This window comes from Hyla sarda, unplaced genomic scaffold (assembly GCF_029499605.1).
Source record: "Hyla sarda isolate aHylSar1 unplaced genomic scaffold, aHylSar1.hap1 scaffold_1085, whole genome shotgun sequence".
Classification (NCBI taxonomy): Eukaryota; Metazoa; Chordata; class Amphibia; order Anura; family Hylidae; genus Hyla; species Hyla sarda.
The window spans coordinates 69969-90206 of NW_026607705.1; the positions used below are offsets into that span (position 1 = coordinate 69969).

Sequence of the window (20238 nt, forward strand, 5' to 3'; positions counted from 1 at the left end):
ATTTCTTGTCTAATAAAAAGTACTGGTACATATCACTAAAACAAAGAGCTAAAACATCATTCACAGATAAAATCTCATGTTTAAAAAGTAAAATGTTTCTGGCATTCCATAGAGCTGCTTTAACACAGTTTATGATCTTCCATGCCATTGTCTCTTGAGTCCGTATTGGGCATTCCAGACATCCATAAAAAACAGCTGCAGAGTTTAAGTCCTTTATTTCTGTTATCTTCTTCACCAGAGGGAGTATTTTAGTCCATATCCTTTTTGCATAAAAACAAGTCCAGAAAAGGTGGTACACGGTCTCGGGTTCCTGGCAGCCCTCCCTCGGGCATACTGCAGTGTTGGCCATCCTTCTTCGGTGCTGGAATGCCCGGCATGGAAGACACTCGTGTATGCAGCTCCAGGCCAGATCTTTCTGTGAATTAAAAAGATAAATCATATTTGCCATCTTCCATATTTTCCTGCATTTCTCTTCATTAAAATTATTCACAGGGGCAATAAAACCACTTTCTTTAATATATTTTAACATTTTTTTGCTATTAGTTACTTCATTAATACTTTTTCCGTTAAAGTTGTACAAGTTGAAAATTTTCTCTAAAATCTTGTATTGTTGGGGAAGATTAAAAGCATAAGGACAGCTTAAAACAGTTTTAAACCACCCATTCCTCCTCATAAAAAAACCTGTATTAAAACGGATAAAATATGACCAGTAACTATCCTTAAAAAGTGTGCTAACACACATGCTAAAAAACTTGGTAAAAAGGAACGCCCTGATGTCGGGGAAGTCCTTTCCACCCATACCTTTTGGCATCATGACGATCTCTCTTCTCAATTTTTCACTCTTGGAGCTCCATAAAAAGGTAAAACATGCTTTAATAATTTTATTTAAAATCATTTCGGGGGGTGGAAAGACCATGCCAAGATACAATAAAATGGGTAAAATCACCATCTTTGTAACTAAAACCTTCCCCTCCATCGTTAGCTTTCTCATGTTCCACATACAAATTTTTGTGTTTATTTTTTGAGCCACCAAGTCCCAGCTATTAAAACCATTGTTTGACTCACTGAAGGAGACCCCTAAAATCTGCACAGACTCAGACACAGGAATGGGTAAATCCCTTAAAAACAGTCCTCCTATATTTAAAACACTGCTTTTATAAAAATTTACCTTAAAACCGGAGGCACAACAAAAAAATTCAACTTGCTTTAGGGCTTTTTGAAGCGATGGGGTGTCCCTTCCGAGCACTGCCACATCGTCCATGTACCCCACTACTTTAGCCTCTAGTCCCCCTCCTCCCGGCAGGGGGACCCCTCTTATTTGCTTATCTCTCCTCAAGGTGCATAGTAGAGGCTCAAGCGCACATATGAAAAGTAGTGGGGACAAAGGACACCCCTGCTTCACTCCGGAATTTAAAATCACATCCTGTGTCTTAAAACCGTTAACTAAAATCTTGCTTGTGCAGTTTTTATAAAAGGCCTTAAGAGACAATAAAAAGCCTTCAGGTATACCCATTTTCTCTAAAACCTTAAAAAGATAAAAATGTGACACTCTGTCAAAAGCCTTCTCGAAGTCTAAGGATAAAATGGCTAGTTTTCCGTTTCTAGACTTTGTGTCACTAATCACATCTTTTAAAAGGTTAAGATTTTCCCATATGCTCCTCCCAGGCACCCCACAGACCTGATTTGAATGGATTATTTTCTCTATTACACTTTTTAATCTATTTGCGCACAGTTTTGCCATCACTTTGTAGTCACAGTTGAGGAGGGTGATTGGTCTCCAGTTCTTTAGATCTGACCGGTCTCCCTTTTTGAACAGCAGGGAGACATCACCCTTCCTCCATGAACCTGGGAGGGCTTTTGTTTTAAATACTTCTGTAAAAAGGGAAAAAAGGTCATCTTTTAAAACACCATAAAAAATGACATAAAACTCAATGGGTATACCGTCAGGACCAGGCACCTTACCGGATTTAAAACTCCTGATCGTCTCTAAAACCTCCTGTTCCGAGATCTCCCTCTGTAAAAGAGACTGGGACACAGGGTCTAAAACATTGGTAATCTCCTTCAATGAGTCATTCATAAAATCAATATCAATATTTTTTGTATTAAAAAGATCCGCATAAAATGAATGTACCCTTTTTAAAATACCCTGTACATCTTTTTCTCCTTGTATATTATCAATTAAAACCTTTTTATCCGTTACTTTCTTAAAAAAGTACCTGGAGCAGGTCTCGTTCTCTTCAAGGTGCTTTATTTTGGATCTGAAAATTATCTCTTTTCCCTTCTGCTCCAGGCACTGTTTTATTTCTTTTTTTAAGTCAGTAATTTCTCTATAAACCTCTATACCATTGTCTCTGAATTTGTACAGGGTTTGCAGACGGGTATTTAGAAGGGAGTAAAACTCACGCTTCTCTTTAGCTCTAGAGATCCCTACTCTAATAAAAAACTCTTTTATTTTTATTTTCATTTTCTCCCACCATATACTGATGGGAGTGTTAGGATCTCTTACCCGTCTGCAGTCCTTGTAGAAGTTGATAAAATCGGATAAAACCTGCGGATCTTCTAAAAGGGATACATTCATCTTCCAGGCATTCCTCCCAGTCTTTTTTCTAAAATCACTCTTCACCTTAAAAGATAAAAGTTTGTGATCAGAAAAAACATTGGTTAAAACATCACACTTAAAAGGCAGTACTTGATAAGAACAGAAGATAAAATCGATCCTGGAGCTGCAGTTTGCGTTGCTCCAGGTCACACCGTCTCTTTCTGGTAAAATACTATTGCATTTCTTAAAAACATCAGTAAGTCTAAAATCAATAATCATATTTTTTAACATAGAAGATGTTTTATCATAGTTTCTACTTACTGAATTGGTAAAACGGTGCTCCCCCCTTAAAATACAATTAAAATCACCTGCTAAAATAAGAGGTTCAGAATCATTGATAAAAAGGGGTAAAATCTCTAACATCCGTGCTCTATCATTTTTAATGGGTGAACCATAAAAATTTAAAAACTGCCATTTAATACCATCAATAAAAGCTTTAACCAATAAAATTCTGCCTGGTAAAATCTCATGAATAAAATCAATAAAAGCATTTCCTTTAAAAAGTATGGCGACCCCTGCTGATCTGGATTCGTTAGATCCAGACCAGACTGATGGACCGTGTACCCAATCTTTTTTATACTTTTCATAATTTAAACTATGCGGGATGCCGCACTCCTGCAGGAAAACCACAGAAGCAGCAAAAATAGACAAGTAGTTAAAAAGGGCAACCCGTTTCGCTCGTGAACTTATACTTCTTACATTCATAGACAATCCGGACAACTCAGCCATTGGAGATGTAAAAAAAAGGGAGGCTCAGATAACAAACTAAAAACCAGATTGCGCACTGGAGCTCTCGTTACCCCCCACCTCTGACTCTACCGTACACATAGAGGAAGCCGGAGAGGAACCACCATCGCTCGAGCAGCCCCCCTCTTCCAAGACCACAGGTGTATAGACGGAGTACATTGGTAAGAACAGCTTCTGGGCTCCATTCTCTTTTTCGGCGTCCACCTCTTGCCCCTCCATAGGGGTCGGGTGCGTACTTAGGTCCGTTTCCGGGACCTCGGAGATGGTCACCCCTGAAACCTCCTCCTGGCTGGGAGGAGGAGGGGTATCCACCGCTGGGACCTGTGGAGGAGCTTCACTTGGAGCCCCCGTCACGACAGGAACTTCCATCTGCTCCTCCTGGACCACCTCCGAGTCCGGACGCCCTTTGGAGCCCCTTCGTCTTTTCACCTTTGCTACTCCGTCCGGGTTTTCACACTCAGGGGGACCCCGAGCAGGAGGACCTTCCGGGGTGGAATCGGGCACCTCTCGCTCTTCCACCTTCTCTGAGGTATCTGCCCGATCCCCTCTCGCATTTCTCTTCCCCGGCCTCCTCTCATTTGGGGTCCCCCTTTCCACCTGTGCCTCTTTCTCCTGGGGTTCTTTTGGGGGGGCCGTGGTCTCCATCTCACAGCTTACCTCTTCTTGTGGGGGGTGCTCCTCCTCTCTGGCTTTTCCCCAGGCTGGTCTCCGGACGTCTCTCTTGGGTTGCCCTTGCTGTTCTGTGGTTTTTTTTTGGTCTGTGGGGACAGAAAGCATACACGTGACCAAAGTGACGGCAAAAATTACATCTCAAACCCTTATCACATTTTTCTGTTTCATGTTGCATGCTTCCACATTTCTTACAGGAACTTTCACAATTTTCCTTTATGTGCCCATAACGTTGGCACCTTCTGCAGAAGTTTGGCATTCCCGCAAAAAAGAGGTCGCCACACACATTGTTTAATTTAAAACGAGCAGGCGGTAATAGTATCCCCCCTGGGAGGGTGGGGTCTTTGTTGCACGTGACTTGATATCGCCATTTTGAGGTCCAGACACCACAGTCGTTCATGATTTTTCCTCTGAACTCCACCTTTTTAAAGTAGGCTGCCAGGAACCCATCGATCTCTCTCTGATTTACAAAAGGGGAGTACATCTTCACGACAATCAACTTGGTTTCATCTAGGACGTGCTCGACAATTTGGATACCCTTAAGCCTCGGATCATCTTGCTTTGGAATTTTCATTACTGCATCTAAGAATACGCCTTCCCCTATGAAAGTGCAGTCGTAGATCCTCCGCTTAGGGTAATCCTGGATGGCCAAAATCTCTCGCTTACGAACATTAAGAATCTTGTCGAGCACGTCCTCTATCACGAACCTCATGCCACGTGCATCCGCCGCATCACCTGTGAGAATGACCCGCACAGTGTGTTTAATCCGGGCATAAGCCGGTACCGAACCAGGATCTAGATCTTCATCCATGGTTCATTCGTGTTTTGGTCTGGTTCTCTCCGCTCCAACCAACCAGCCAATTCGCTCAAACCTCTCTCCACCCGAAGGCTTTGAGAGGCGATCGCAACCCGTTACCCTGGGACTAAGCCCTCTCCCCAATAGCAACAAGTGGGTGAAGCCCAGGCAATAAACCTGGGCGATCCCACAAGGCCGAGGAGAGGGGTACCCGAGTACCTTCTGACCAGATCTCCTGTATTACTACACTTGATCTTAGCCAAAAGGCCGAGAAGCGATAACCGTGAAAGGGGCGGGCCCAACAAGGTCCCCTTCATGGGCACTATCACTGCTTGCTGTCAGGGAGGCTGCCAGACAATTTTCCATGCACACTCTGGGCTGGGGGGCAGTCAACCACCAGTACACACAGCAGAACCTAAACCCATACCATTATTGCTAAGCAGCAAGACAGGGGCCCATTGCACTCCCACGGGGCCTTTTTAAATGCAATCCATAACCCGGATTTGCCAGGAACCCTTCTTACTCCTCCTACTTGCATGTGACACTGGGCTTAGGATCTGCATAGGAAACACACACACAAGCACACACCTACCTTTGTTGCCTGCAGATGCCTCCTTGGCTGTCCCCAAACGGTATCAAACCAACACCCACGGGAAGCTGTAAGCATAGAGGACATGCCTGCACCCCATTGGACTTACCTGTGTGGGTTAAATCCGGGTTATTTGACAACCTATGGCGGTGATGGTTCTGCTCAGGCAGAGCAGTGCTGATGCTCCTCATAAAGCTGTCGCTGCTGTGAAGGTTCTAGGTGACATCACAAATCCCTATGGTTACATACACAACAAAGCTGGGTTGTTGTTGTTTACACTCTGCAAGGCCTGTGGAAGTGAGTGACATCATAGCACTGTAGTTCTGAGGGTTCTAGATGGATGCAACAATCTCCTGTTGCTTCTATGAAGGCCGTAATAGACGACATCACCAAACAGCTCCATAGTCACATACACAGCAAAGGAGAGATGTTGTTTACACCTAGTGATGTCAGTGGTATTGAGTGACATCACAGCACAGTGCTAAGGCTCCTGGGCCTGGACACAGCAGCGGCTGCAATATCTCAACGGAGAATACGTTTATATCTATGTGTGTGTGTGCGCGTATATATATATATATATATATATATATATATATATATATATATATATATATATTTCTCCGCCGAAATCACTTTTAAACCCATTTCCACCTTTTTTTCCCTTCTCTTCCTCTTACTTTTTTTTCACGTTTTTTTACGTTTTTCTCCTTTTCGCCTCTTTTCTGGGCGTATTATTCTTCTTTTTCTTCTTTTTTTTCGTCTAATGCATACCCCATCAGTGCAGCAATGCTTATTCAATACCGCCAGCAGATGGAGACACTGGGGGATAATTTTCTAAGGATTTATACTGATTTTTCCTGTCTGAATTTGTCGCACAGAAAGTTGCAGGCCAAATATGTGTGACATTTCTGCGACTTTAGCTTCTAGAGCATTTTTACAACATTATACATAGGTGCTGAATACATAAAAAGCGACTGTTCAGCGCCAGACAAGTCGCATCGGCTGAAAGTAGGCCAGAATGTCAGTCCATGTTGGAGCAGGTTTAGATACAGTCTAAAGCATAGATCTCAAAGTCTGTGCACAGAATTTAGCAAGGGCCTCGCACCTTCTGATGCATCAGGTAGGTGCACAATAGCATAGCCTAACCCTCTGTACTTTGGTCTATATTGATGCGGGACATAGACAGCCAGCTGATGACCAATCCATTAGTGCAATGGATGGCTGGAAGCATTTGTCTTTGCCTTTGCAATACCACAGAAGCAATGCATGGTCAATGTACAGCAATGACACACCTGTGTGAACAGCCAGGAGACCCCCCCCCCCCCCCCATGTTATGTTACATAGTTACATAGTTAGTACGGTCGAAAAAAGACATATGTCCATCAAGTTCAACCAGGGAATTAAGGGGTAGGGGTGTGGCGCGATATTGGGGAAGGGATGAGATTTTATATTTCTTCATAAGCATTAATCTTATTTTGTCAATTAGGAACATTCAGCACCCACCCGCTATCAAGGCAGCTGCCTATCATGTCATGCCCTACCTGCACAGGTGTGCTGGCTACTCAAATGATCCAATTAAGGAGGCCATTTAGTCAGCAGCAGCAGAAGTCCTGTGCCTGGACGCTCCAACAGGGGCCAGACACAAGCAGAAGCAGAAGCAGCAGAAGCAGCAGCAGCACCACCTTTTGTTTTTTGGCTGCAGCAGCAGCAAGGCCCACAGGGCTGGCTAGCTGGCTAGCCAGCAAGCAGGTAGCAATGAAAGTAGGAATCTTTCTTTTTAACCCTGTAAGGGGGTGGTGCACTGTACCCGAAGATACTGCCATATCGGGTCAATGCATAGGGCGACGGAAGCAAGCTTCGAAATCGGCCCCCGTTCTCAAAAATCCATTTAATATATGGTCCCCAGATAGGGGACGTATCAGATATTAAACTGATAAGAACAGATACTACACTTGATCTTAGCCAAAAGGCCGAGAAGCGATAACCGTGAAAGGGGCGGGCCCAACAAGGTCCCCTTCATGGGCACTATCACTGCTTGCTGTCAGGGAGGCTGCCAGACAATTTTCCATGCACACTCTGGGCTGGGGGGCAGTCAACCACCAGTACACACAGCAGAACCTAAACCCATACCATTATTGCTAAGCAGCAAGACAGGGGCCCATTGCACTCCCACGGGGCCTTTTTAAATGCAATCCATAACCCGGATTTGCCAGGAACCCTTCTTACTCCTCCTACTTGCATGTGACACTGGGCTTAGGATCTGCATAGGAAACACACACACAAGCACACACCTACCTTTGTTGCCTGCAGATGCCTCCTTGGCTGTCCCCAAACGGTATCAAACCAACACCCACGGGAAGCTGTAAGCATAGAGGACATGCCTGCACCCCATTGGACTTACCTGTGTGGGTTAAATCCGGGTTATTTGACAACCTATGGCGGTGATGGTTCTGCTCAGGCAGAGCAGTGCTGATGCTCCTCATAAAGCTGTCGCTGCTGTGAAGGTTCTAGGTGACATCACAAATCCCTATGGTTACATACACAACAAAGCTGGGTTGTTGTTGTTTACACTCTGCAAGGCCTGTGGAAGTGAGTGACATCATAGCACTGTAGTTCTGAGGGTTCTAGATGGATGCAACAATCTCCTGTTGCTTCTATGAAGGCCGTAATAGACGACATCACCAAACAGCTCCATAGTCACATACACAGCAAAGGAGAGATGTTGTTTACACCTAGTGATGTCAGTGGTATTGAGTGACATCACAGCACAGTGCTAAGGCTCCTGGGCCTGGACACAGCAGCGGCTGCAATATCTCAACGGAGAATACGTTTATATCTATGTGTGTGTGTGCGCGTATATATATATATATATATATATATATATATATATATATATATATTTCTCCGCCGAAATCACTTTTAAACCCATTTCCACCTTTTTTTCCCTTCTCTTCCTCTTACTTTTTTTTCACGTTTTTTTACGTTTTTCTCCTTTTCGCCTCTTTTCTGGGCGTATTATTCTTCTTTTTCTTCTTTTTTTTCGTCTAATGCATACCCCATCAGTGCAGCAATGCTTATTCAATACCGCCAGCAGATGGAGACACTGGGGGATAATTTTCTAAGGATTTATACTGATTTTTCCTGTCTGAATTTGTCGCACAGAAAGTTGCAGGCCAAATATGTGTGACATTTCTGCGACTTTAGCTTCTAGAGCATTTTTACAACATTATACATAGGTGCTGAATACATAAAAAGCGACTGTTCAGCGCCAGACAAGTCGCATCGGCTGAAAGTAGGCCAGAATGTCAGTCCATGTTGGAGCAGGTTTAGATACAGTCTAAAGCATAGATCTCAAAGTCTGTGCACAGAATTTAGCAAGGGCCTCGCACCTTCTGATGCATCAGGTAGGTGCACAATAGCATAGCCTAACCCTCTGTACTTTGGTCTATATTGATGCGGGACATAGACAGCCAGCTGATGACCAATCCATTAGTGCAATGGATGGCTGGAAGCATTTGTCTTTGCCTTTGCAATACCACAGAAGCAATGCATGGTCAATGTACAGCAATGACACACCTGTGTGAACAGCCAGGAGACCCCCCCCCCCCCCCCCATGTTATGTTACATAGTTACATAGTTAGTACGGTCGAAAAAAGACATATGTCCATCAAGTTCAACCAGGGAATTAAGGGGTAGGGGTGTGGCGCGATATTGGGGAAGGGATGAGATTTTATATTTCTTCATAAGCATTAATCTTATTTTGTCAATTAGGAACATTCAGCACCCACCCGCTATCAAGGCAGCTGCCTATCATGTCATGCCCTACCTGCACAGGTGTGCTGGCTACTCAAATGATCCAATTAAGGAGGCCATTTAGTCAGCAGCAGCAGAAGTCCTGTGCCTGGACGCTCCAACAGGGGCCAGACACAAGCAGAAGCAGAAGCAGCAGAAGCAGCAGCAGCACCACCTTTTGTTTTTTGGCTGCAGCAGCAGCAAGGCCCACAGGGCTGGCTAGCTGGCTAGCCAGCAAGCAGGTAGCAATGAAAGTAGGAATCTTTCTTTTTAACCCTGTAAGGGGGTGGTGCACTGTACCCGAAGATACTGCCATATCGGGTCAATGCATAGGGCGACGGAAGCAAGCTTCGAAATCGGCCCCCGTTCTCAAAAATCCATTTAATATATGGTCCCCAGATAGGGGACGTATCAGATATTAAACTGATAAGAACAGATACTACACTTGATCTTAGCCAAAAGGCCGAGAAGCGATAACCGTGAAAGGGGCGGGCCCAACAAGGTCCCCTTCATGGGCACTATCACTGCTTGCTGTCAGGGAGGCTGCCAGACAATTTTCCATGCACACTCTGGGCTGGGGGGCAGTCAACCACCAGTACACACAGCAGAACCTAAACCCATACCATTATTGCTAAGCAGCAAGACAGGGGCCCATTGCACTCCCACGGGGCCTTTTTAAATGCAATCCATAACCCGGATTTGCCAGGAACCCTTCTTACTCCTCCTACTTGCATGTGACACTGGGCTTAGGATCTGCATAGGAAACACACACACAAGCACACACCTACCTTTGTTGCCTGCAGATGCCTCCTTGGCTGTCCCCAAACGGTATCAAACCAACACCCACGGGAAGCTGTAAGCATAGAGGACATGCCTGCACCCCATTGGACTTACCTGTGTGGGTTAAATCCGGGTTATTTGACAACCTATGGCGGTGATGGTTCTGCTCAGGCAGAGCAGTGCTGATGCTCCTCATAAAGCTGTCGCTGCTGTGAAGGTTCTAGGTGACATCACAAATCCCTATGGTTACATACACAACAAAGCTGGGTTGTTGTTGTTTACACTCTGCAAGGCCTGTGGAAGTGAGTGACATCATAGCACTGTAGTTCTGAGGGTTCTAGATGGATGCAACAATCTCCTGTTGCTTCTATGAAGGCCGTAATAGACGACATCACCAAACAGCTCCATAGTCACATACACAGCAAAGGAGAGATGTTGTTTACACCTAGTGATGTCAGTGGTATTGAGTGACATCACAGCACAGTGCTAAGGCTCCTGGGCCTGGACACAGCAGCGGCTGCAATATCTCAACGGAGAATACGTTTATATCTATGTGTGTGTGTGCGCATATATATATATATATATATATATATATATATATATATATATATATTTCTCCGCCGAAATCACTTTTAAACCCATTTCCACCTTTTTTTCCCTTCTCTTCCTCTTACTTTTTTTTCACGTTTTTTTACGTTTTTCTCCTTTTCGCCTCTTTTCTGGGCGTATTATTCTTCTTTTTCTTCTTTTTTTTCGTCTAATGCATACCCCATCAGTGCAGCAATGCTTATTCAATACCGCCAGCAGATGGAGACACTGGGGGGGGATAATTTTCTAAGGATTTATACTGATTTTTCCTGTCTGAATTTGTCGCACAGAAAGTTGCAGGCCAAATATGTGTGACATTTCTGCAACTTTAGCTTCTAGAGCATTTTTACAACATTATACATAGGTGCTGAATACATAAAAAGCGACTGTTCAGCGCCAGACAAGTCGCATCGGCTGAAAGTAGGCCAGAATGTCAGTCCATGTTGGAGCAGGTTTAGATACAGTCTAAAGCATAGATCTCAAAGTCTGTGCACAGAATTTAGCAAGGGCCTCGCACCTTCTGATGCATCAGGTAGGTGCACAATAGCATAGCCTAACCCTCTGTACTTTGGTCTATATTGATGCGGGACATAGACAGCCAGCTGATGACCAATCCATTAGTGCAATGGATGGCTGGAAGCATTTGTCTTTGCCTTTGCAATACCACAGAAGCAATGCATGGTCAATGTACAGCAATGACACACCTGTGTGAACAGCCAGGAGACCCCCCCCCCCCCCCCCCCCCATGTTATGTTACATAGTTACATAGTTAGTACGGTCGAAAAAAGACATATGTCCATCAAGTTCAACCAGGGAATTAAGGGGTAGGGGTGTGGCGCGATATTGGGGAAGGGATGAGATTTTATATTTCTTCATAAGCATTAATCTTATTTTGTCAATTAGGAACATTCAGCACCCACCCGCTATCAAGGCAGCTGCCTATCATGTCATGCCCTACCTGCACAGGTGTGCTGGCTACTCAAATGATCCAATTAAGGAGGCCATTTAGTCAGCAGCAGCAGAAGTCCTGTGCCTGGACGCTCCAACAGGGGCCAGACACAAGCAGAAGCAGAAGCAGCAGAAGCAGCAGCAGCACCACCTTTTGTTTTTTGGCTGCAGCAGCAGCAAGGCCCACAGGGCTGGCTAGCTGGCTAGCCAGCAAGCAGGTAGCAATGAAAGTAGGAATCTTTCTTTTTAACCCTGTAAGGGGGTGGTGCACTGTACCTGAAGATACTGCCATATCGGGTCAATGCATAGGGCGACGGAAGCAAGCTTCGAAATCGGCCCCCGTTCTCAAAAATCCATTTAATATATGGTCCCCAGATAGGGGACGTATCAGATATTAAACTGATAAGAACAGATACTACACTTGATCTTAGCCAAAAGGCCGAGAAGCGATAACCGTGAAAGGGGCGGGCCCAACAAGGTCCCCTTCATGGGCACTATCACTGCTTGCTGTCAGGGAGGCTGCCAGACAATTTTCCATGCACACTCTGGGCTGGGGGGCAGTCAACCACCAGTACACACAGCAGAACCTAAACCCATACCATTATTGCTAAGCAGCAAGACAGGGGCCCATTGCACTCCCACGGGGCCTTTTTAAATGCAATCCATAACCCGGATTTGCCAGGAACCCTTCTTACTCCTCCTACTTGCATGTGACACTGGGCTTAGGATCTGCATAGGAAACACACACACAAGCACACACCTACCTTTGTTGCCTGCAGATGCCTCCTTGGCTGTCCCCAAACGGTATCAAACCAACACCCACGGGAAGCTGTAAGCATAGAGGACATGCCTGCACCCCATTGGACTTACCTGTGTGGGTTAAATCCGGGTTATTTGACAACCTATGGCGGTGATGGTTCTGCTCAGGCAGAGCAGTGCTGATGCTCCTCATAAAGCTGTCGCTGCTGTGAAGGTTCTAGGTGACATCACAAATCCCTATGGTTACATACACAACAAAGCTGGGTTGTTGTTGTTTACACTCTGCAAGGCCTGTGGAAGTGAGTGACATCATAGCACTGTAGTTCTGAGGGTTCTAGATGGATGCAACAATCTCCTGTTGCTTCTATGAAGGCCGTAATAGACGACATCACCAAACAGCTCCATAGTCACATACACAGCAAAGGAGAGATGTTGTTTACACCTAGTGATGTCAGTGGTATTGAGTGACATCACAGCACAGTGCTAAGGCTCCTGGGCCTGGACACAGCAGCGGCTGCAATATCTCAACGGAGAATACGTTTATATCTATGTGTGTGTGTGCGCGTGTATATATATATATATATATATATATATATATATATATATATATATTTCTCCGCCGAAATCACTTTTAAACCCATTTCCACCTTTTTTTCCCTTCTCTTCCTCTTACTTTTTTTTCACGTTTTTTTACGTTTTTCTCCTTTTCGCCTCTTTTCTGGGCGTATTATTCTTCTTTTTCTTCTTTTTTTTCGTCTAATGCATACCCCATCAGTGCAGCAATGCTTATTCAATACCGCCAGCAGATGGAGACACTGGGGGATAATTTTCTAAGGATTTATACTGATTTTTCCTGTCTGAATTTGTCGCACAGAAAGTTGCAGGCCAAATATGTGTGACATTTCTGCGACTTTAGCTTCTAGAGCATTTTTACAACATTATACATAGGTGCTGAATACATAAAAAGCGACTGTTCAGCGCCAGACAAGTCGCATCGGCTGAAAGTAGGCCAGAATGTCAGTCCATGTTGGAGCAGGTTTAGATACAGTCTAAAGCATAGATCTCAAAGTCTGTGCACAGAATTTAGCAAGGGCCTCGCACCTTCTGATGCATCAGGTAGGTGCACAATAGCATAGCCTAACCCTCTGTACTTTGGTCTATATTGATGCGGGACATAGACAGCCAGCTGATGACCAATCCATTAGTGCAATGGATGGCTGGAAGCATTTGTCTTTGCCTTTGCAATACCACAGAAGCAATGCATGGTCAATGTACAGCAATGACACACCTGTGTGAACAGCCAGGAGACCCCCCCCCCCCCCCCCCCCCCATGTTATGTTACATAGTTGCATAGTTAGTACGGTCGAAAAAAGACATATGTCCATCAAGTTCAACCAGGGAATTAAGGGGTAGGGGTGTGGCGCGATATTGGGGAAGGGATGAGATTTTATATTTCTTCATAAGCATTAATCTTATTTTTGTCAATTAGGAACATTCAGCACCCACCCGCTATCAAGGCAGCTGCCTATCATGTCATGCCCTACCTGCACAGGTGTGCTGGCTACTCAAATGATCCAATTAAGGAGGCCATTTAGTCAGCAGCAGCAGAAGTCCTGTGCCTGGACGCTCCAACAGGGGCCAGACACAAGCAGAAGCAGAAGCAGCAGAAGCAGCAGCAGCACCACCTTTTGTTTTTTGGCTGCAGCAGCAGCAAGGCCCACAGGGCTGGCTAGCTGGCTAGCCAGCAAGCAGGTAGCAATGAAAGTAGGAATCTTTCTTTTTAACCCTGTAAGGGGGTGGTGCACTGTACCCGAAGATACTGCCATATCGGGTCAATGCATAGGGCGACGGAAGCAAGCTTCGAAATCGGCCCCCGTTCTCAAAAATCCATTTAATATATGGTCCCCAGATAGGGGACGTATCAGATATTAAACTGATAAGAACAGATACTACACTTGATCTTAGCCAAAAGGCCGAGAAGCGATAACCGTGAAAGGGGCGGGCCCAACAAGGTCCCCTTCATGGGCACTATCACTGCTTGCTGTCAGGGAGGCTGCCAGACAATTTTCCATGCACACTCTGGGCTGGGGGGCAGTCAACCACCAGTACACACAGCAGAACCTAAACCCATACCATTATTGCTAAGCAGCAAGACAGGGGCCCATTGCACTCCCACGGGGCCTTTTTAAATGCAATCCATAACCCGGATTTGCCAGGAACCCTTCTTACTCCTCCTACTTGCATGTGACACTGGGCTTAGGATCTGCATAGGAAACACACACACAAGCACACACCTACCTTTGTTGCCTGCAGATGCCTCCTTGGCTGTCCCCAAACGGTATCAAACCAACACCCACGGGAAGCTGTAAGCATAGAGGACATGCCTGCACCCCATTGGACTTACCTGTGTGGGTTAAATCCGGGTTATTTGACAACCTATGGCGGTGATGGTTCTGCTCAGGCAGAGCAGTGCTGATGCTCCTCATAAAGCTGTCGCTGCTGTGAAGGTTCTAGGTGACATCACAAATCCCTATGGTTACATACACAACAAAGCTGGGTTGTTGTTGTTTACACTCTGCAAGGCCTGTGGAAGTGAGTGACATCATAGCACTGTAGTTCTGAGGGTTCTAGATGGATGCAACAATCTCCTGTTGCTTCTATGAAGGCCGTAATAGACGACATCACCAAACAGCTCCATAGTCACATACACAGCAAAGGAGAGATGTTGTTTACACCTAGTGATGTCAGTGGTATTGAGTGACATCACAGCACAGTGCTAAGGCTCCTGGGCCTGGACACAGCAGCGGCTGCAATATCTCAACGGAGAATACGTTTATATCTATGTGTGTGTGTGCGCGTGTATATATATATATATATATATATATATATATATATATATATATTTCTCCGCCGAAATCACTTTTAAACCCATTTCCACCTTTTTTTCCCTTCTCTTCCTCTTACTTTTTTTTCACGTTTTTTTACGTTTTTCTCCTTTTCGCCTCTTTTCTGGGCGTATTATTCTTCTTTTTCTTCTTTTTTTTCGTCTAATGCATACCCCATCAGTGCAGCAATGCTTATTCAATACCGCCAGCAGATGGAGACACTGGGGGATAATTTTCTAAGGATTTATACTGATTTTTCCTGTCTGAATTTGTCGCACAGAAAGTTGCAGGCCAAATATGTGTGACATTTCTGCGACTTTAGCTTCTAGAGCATTTTTACAACATTATACATAGGTGCTGAATACATAAAAAGCGACTGTTCAGCGCCAGACAAGTCGCATCGGCTGAAAGTAGGCCAGAATGTCAGTCCATGTTGGAGCAGGTTTAGATACAGTCTAAAGCATAGATCTCAAAGTCTGTGCACAGAATTTAGCAAGGGCCTCGCACCTTCTGATGCATCAGGTAGGTGCACAATAGCATAGCCTAACCCTCTGTACTTTGGTCTATATTGATGCGGGACATAGACAGCCAGCTGATGACCAATCCATTAGTGCAATGGATGGCTGGAAGCATTTGTCTTTGCCTTTGCAATACCACAGAAGCAATGCATGGTCAATGTACAGCAATGACACACCTGTGTGAACAGCCAGGAGACCCCCCCCCCCCCATGTTATGTTACATAGTTACATAGTTAGTACGGTCGAAAAAAGACATATGTCCATCAAGTTCAACCAGGGAATTAAGGGGTAGGGGTGTGGCACGATATTGGGGAAGGGATGAGATTTTATATTTCTTCATAAGCATTAATCTTATTTTGTCAATTAGGAACATTCAGCACCCACCCGCTATCAAGGCAGCTGCCTATCATGTCATGCCCTACCTGCACAGGTGTGCTGGCTACTCAAATGATCCAATTAAGGAGGCCATTTAGTCAGCAGCAGCAGAAGTCCTGTGCCTGGACGCTCCAACAGGGGCCAGACACAAGCAGAAGCAGAAGCAGCAGAAGCAGCAGCAGCACCACCTTTTGTTTTTTGGCTGCAGCAGCAGCAAGGCCCACAGGGCTGGCTAGCTGGCTAGCCAGCAAGCAGGTAGCAATGAAAGTAGGAATCTTTCTTTTTAACCCTGTAAGGGGGTGGTGCACTGTACCCGAAGATACTGCCATATCGGGTCAATGCATAGGGCGACGGAAGCAAGCTTCGAAATCGGCCCCCGTTCTCAAAAATCCATTTAATATATGGTCCCCAGATAGGGGACGTATCAGATATTAAACTGATAAGAACAGATACTACACTTGATCTTAGCCAAAAGGCCGAGAAGCGATAACCGTGAAAGGGGCGGGCCCAACAAGGTCCCCTTCATGGGCACTATCACTGCTTGCTGTCAGGGAGGCTGCCAGACAATTTTCCATGCACACTCTGGGCTGGGGGGCAGTCAACCACCAGTACACACAGCAGAACCTAAACCCATACCATTATTGCTAAGCAGCAAGACAGGGGCCCATTGCACTCCCACGGGGCCTTTTTAAATGCAATCCATAACCCGGATTTGCCAGGAACCCTTCTTACTCCTCCTACTTGCATGTGACACTGGGCTTAGGATCTGCATAGGAAACACACACACAAGCACACACCTACCTTTGTTGCCTGCAGATGCCTCCTTGGCTGTCCCCAAACGGTATCAAACCAACACCCACGGGAAGCTGTAAGCATAGAGGACATGCCTGCACCCCATTGGACTTACCTGTGTGGGTTAAATCCGGGTTATTTGACAACCTATGGCGGTGATGGTTCTGCTCAGGCAGAGCAGTGCTGATGCTCCTCATAAAGCTGTCGCTGCTGTGAAGGTTCTAGGTGACATCACAAATCCCTATGGTTACATACACAACAAAGCTGGGTTGTTGTTGTTTACACTCTGCAAGGCCTGTGGAAGTGAGTGACATCATAGCACTGTAGTTCTGAGGGTTCTAGATGGATGCAACAATCTCCTGTTGCTTCTATGAAGGCCGTAATAGACGACATCACCAAACAGCTCCATAGTCACATACACAGCAAAGGAGAGATGTTGTTTACACCTAGTGATGTCAGTGGTATTGAGTGACATCACAGCACAGTGCTAAGGCTCCTGGGCCTGGACACAGCAGCGGCTGCAATATCTCAACGGAGAATACGTTTATATCTATGTGTGTGTGTGCGCGTATATATATATATATATATATATATATATATATATATATATTTCTCCGCCGAAATCACTTTTAAACCCATTTCCACCTTTTTTTCCCTTCTCTTCCTCTTACTTTTTTTTCACGTTTTTTTACGTTTTTCTCCTTTTCGCCTCTTTTCTGGGCGTATTATTCTTCTTTTTCTTCTTTTTTTTCGTCTAATGCATACCCCATCAGTGCAGCAATGCTTATTCAATACCGCCAGCAGATGGAGACACTGGGGGATAATTTTCTAAGGATTTATACTGATTTTTCCTGTCTGAATTTGTCGCACAGAAAGTTGCAGGCCAAATATGTGTGACATTTCTGCGACTTTAGCTTCTAGAGCATTTTTACAACATTATACATAGGTGCTGAATACATAAAAAGCGACTGTTCAGCGCCAGACAAGTCGCATCGGCTGAAAGTAGGCCAGAATGTCAGTCCATGTTGGAGCAGGTTTAGATACAGTCTAAAGCATAGATCTCAAAGTCTGTGCACAGAATTTAGCAAGGGCCTCGCACCTTCTGATGCATCAGGTAGGTGCACAATAGCATAGCCTAACCCTCTGTACTTTGGTCTATATTGATGCGGGACATAGACAGCCAGCTGATGACCAATCCATTAGTGCAATGGATGGCTGGAAGCATTTGTCTTTGCCTTTGCAATACCACAGAAGCAATGCATGGTCAATGTACAGCAATGACACACCTGTGTGAACAGCCAGGAGACCCCCCCCCCCCCCCCCCCATGTTATGTTACATAGTTACATAGTTAGTACGGTCGAAAAAAGACATATGTCCATCAAGTTCAACCAGGGAATTAAGGGGTAGGGGTGTGGCGCGATATTGGGGAAGGGATGAGATTTTATATTTCTTCATAAGCATTAATCTTATTTTGTCAATTAGGAACATTCAGCACCCACCCGCTATCAAGGCAGCTGCCTATCATGTCATGCCCTACCTGCACAGGTGTGCTGGCTACTCAAATGATCCAATTAAGGAGGCCATTTAGTCAGCAGCAGCAGAAGTCCTGTGCCTGGACGCTCCAACAGGGGCCAGACACAAGCAGAAGCAGAAGCAGCAGAAGCAGCAGCAGCACCACCTTTTGTTTTTTGGCTGCAGCAGCAGCAAGGCCCACAGGGCTGGCTAGCTGGCTAGCCAACAAGCAGGTAGCAATGAAAGTAGGAATCTTTCTTTTTAACCCTGTAAGGGGGTGGTGCACTGTACCCGAAGATACTGCCATATCGGGTCAATGCATAGGGCGACGGAAGCAAGCTTCGAAATCGGCCCCCGTTCTCAAAAATCCATTTAATATATGGTCCCCAGATAGGGGACGTATCAGATATTAAACTGATAAGAACAGATACTACACTTGATCTTAGCCAAAAGGCCGAGAAGCGATAACCGTGAAAGGGGCGGGCCCAACAAGGTCCCCTTCATGGGCACTATCACTGCTTGCTGTCAGGGAGGCTGCCAGACAATTTTCCATGCACACTCTGGGCTGGGGGGCAGTCAACCACCAGTACACACAGCAGAACCTAAACCCATACCATTATTGCTAAGCAGCAAGACAGGGGCCCATTGCACTCCCACGGGGCCTTTTTAAATGCAATCCATAACCCGGATTTGCCAGGAACCCTTCTTACTCCTCCTACTTGCATGTGACACTGGGCTTAGGATCTGCATAGGAAACACACACACAAGCACACACCTACCTTTGTTGCCTGCAGATGCCTCCTTGGCTGTCCCCAAACGGTATCAAACCAACACCCACGGGAAGCTGTAAGCATAGAGGACATGCCTGCACCCCATTGGACTTACCTGTGTGGGTTAAATCCGGGTTATTTGACAACCTATGGCGGTGATGGTTCTGCTCAGGCAGAGCAGTGCTGATGCTCCTCATAAAGCTGTCGCTGCTGTGAAGGTTCTAGGTGACATCACAAATCCCTATGGTTACATACACAACAAAGCTGGGTTGTTGTTGTTTACACTCTGCAAGGCCTGTGGAAGTGAGTGACATCATAGCACTGTAGTTCTGAGGGTTCTAGATGGATGCAACAATCTCCTGTTGCTTCTATGAAGGCCGTAATAGACGACATCACCAAACAGCTCCATAGTCACATACACAGCAAAGGAGAGATGTTGTTTACACCTAGTGATGTCAGTGGTATTGAGTGACATCACAGCACAGTGCTAAGGCTCCTGGGCCTGGACACAGCAGCGGCTGCAATATCTCAACGGAGAATACGTTTATATCTATGTGTGTGTGTGCGCGTATATATATATATATATATATATATATATATATATTTCTCCGCCGAAATCACTTTTAAACCCATTTCCACCTTTTTTTCCCTTCTCTTCCTCTTACTTTTTTTTCACGTTTTTTTACGTTTTTCTCCTTTTCGCCTCTTTTCTGGGCGTATTATTCTTCTTTTTCTTCTTTTTTTTCGTCTAATGCATACCCCATCAGTGCAGCAATGCTTATTCAATACCGCCAGCAGATGGAGACACTGGGGGATAATTTTCTAAGGATTTATACTGATTTTTCCTGTCTGAATTTGTCGCACAGAAAGTTGCAGGCCAAATATGTGTGACATTTCTGCGACTTTAGCTTCTAGAGCATTTTTACAACATTATACATAGGTGCTGAATACATAAAAAGCGACTGTTCAGCGCCAGACAAGTCGCATCGGCTGAAAGTAGGCCAGAATGTCAGTCCATGTTGGAGCAGGTTTAGATACAGTCTAAAGCATAGATCTCAAAGTCTGTGCACAGAATTTAGCAAGGGCCTCGCACCTTCTGATGCATCAGGTAGGTGCAC

The 20238-nt window shown here is 45.3% G+C and overlaps 6 non-coding genes and 1 pseudogene across 6 annotated transcripts; all 7 read right to left on the minus strand.

Moving 5' to 3' along the window:
* Nucleotides 1-4957: 4957 nt before the first annotated feature.
* LOC130300487 (U2 spliceosomal RNA) lies at nt 4958-5090 on the minus strand (annotated as a pseudogene).
* A 2101-nt stretch (nt 5091-7191) lies between these two features.
* On the minus strand, nt 7192-7382 carry LOC130300520 (U2 spliceosomal RNA). Its single transcript, XR_008851364.1, has one exon. It is a non-coding gene; the product is annotated as a U2 spliceosomal RNA (small nuclear RNA).
* A 2094-nt stretch (nt 7383-9476) lies between these two features.
* LOC130300522 (U2 spliceosomal RNA) lies at nt 9477-9667 on the minus strand. Its single transcript, XR_008851366.1, has one exon. It is a non-coding gene; the product is annotated as a U2 spliceosomal RNA (small nuclear RNA).
* Nucleotides 9668-11768: 2101 nt separating this feature from the next.
* Nucleotides 11769-11959, minus strand: LOC130300537 (U2 spliceosomal RNA). The gene has a single exon (XR_008851380.1). It is a non-coding gene; the product is annotated as a U2 spliceosomal RNA (small nuclear RNA).
* Nucleotides 11960-14061: 2102 nt separating this feature from the next.
* LOC130300523 (U2 spliceosomal RNA) lies at nt 14062-14252 on the minus strand. The gene has a single exon (XR_008851367.1). It is a non-coding gene; the product is annotated as a U2 spliceosomal RNA (small nuclear RNA).
* Nucleotides 14253-16342: 2090 nt separating this feature from the next.
* LOC130300524 (U2 spliceosomal RNA) lies at nt 16343-16533 on the minus strand. Its single transcript, XR_008851368.1, has one exon. It is a non-coding gene; the product is annotated as a U2 spliceosomal RNA (small nuclear RNA).
* Nucleotides 16534-18625: 2092 nt separating this feature from the next.
* LOC130300525 (U2 spliceosomal RNA) lies at nt 18626-18816 on the minus strand. Its single transcript, XR_008851369.1, has one exon. It is a non-coding gene; the product is annotated as a U2 spliceosomal RNA (small nuclear RNA).
* Nucleotides 18817-20238: the final 1422 nt, after the last annotated feature.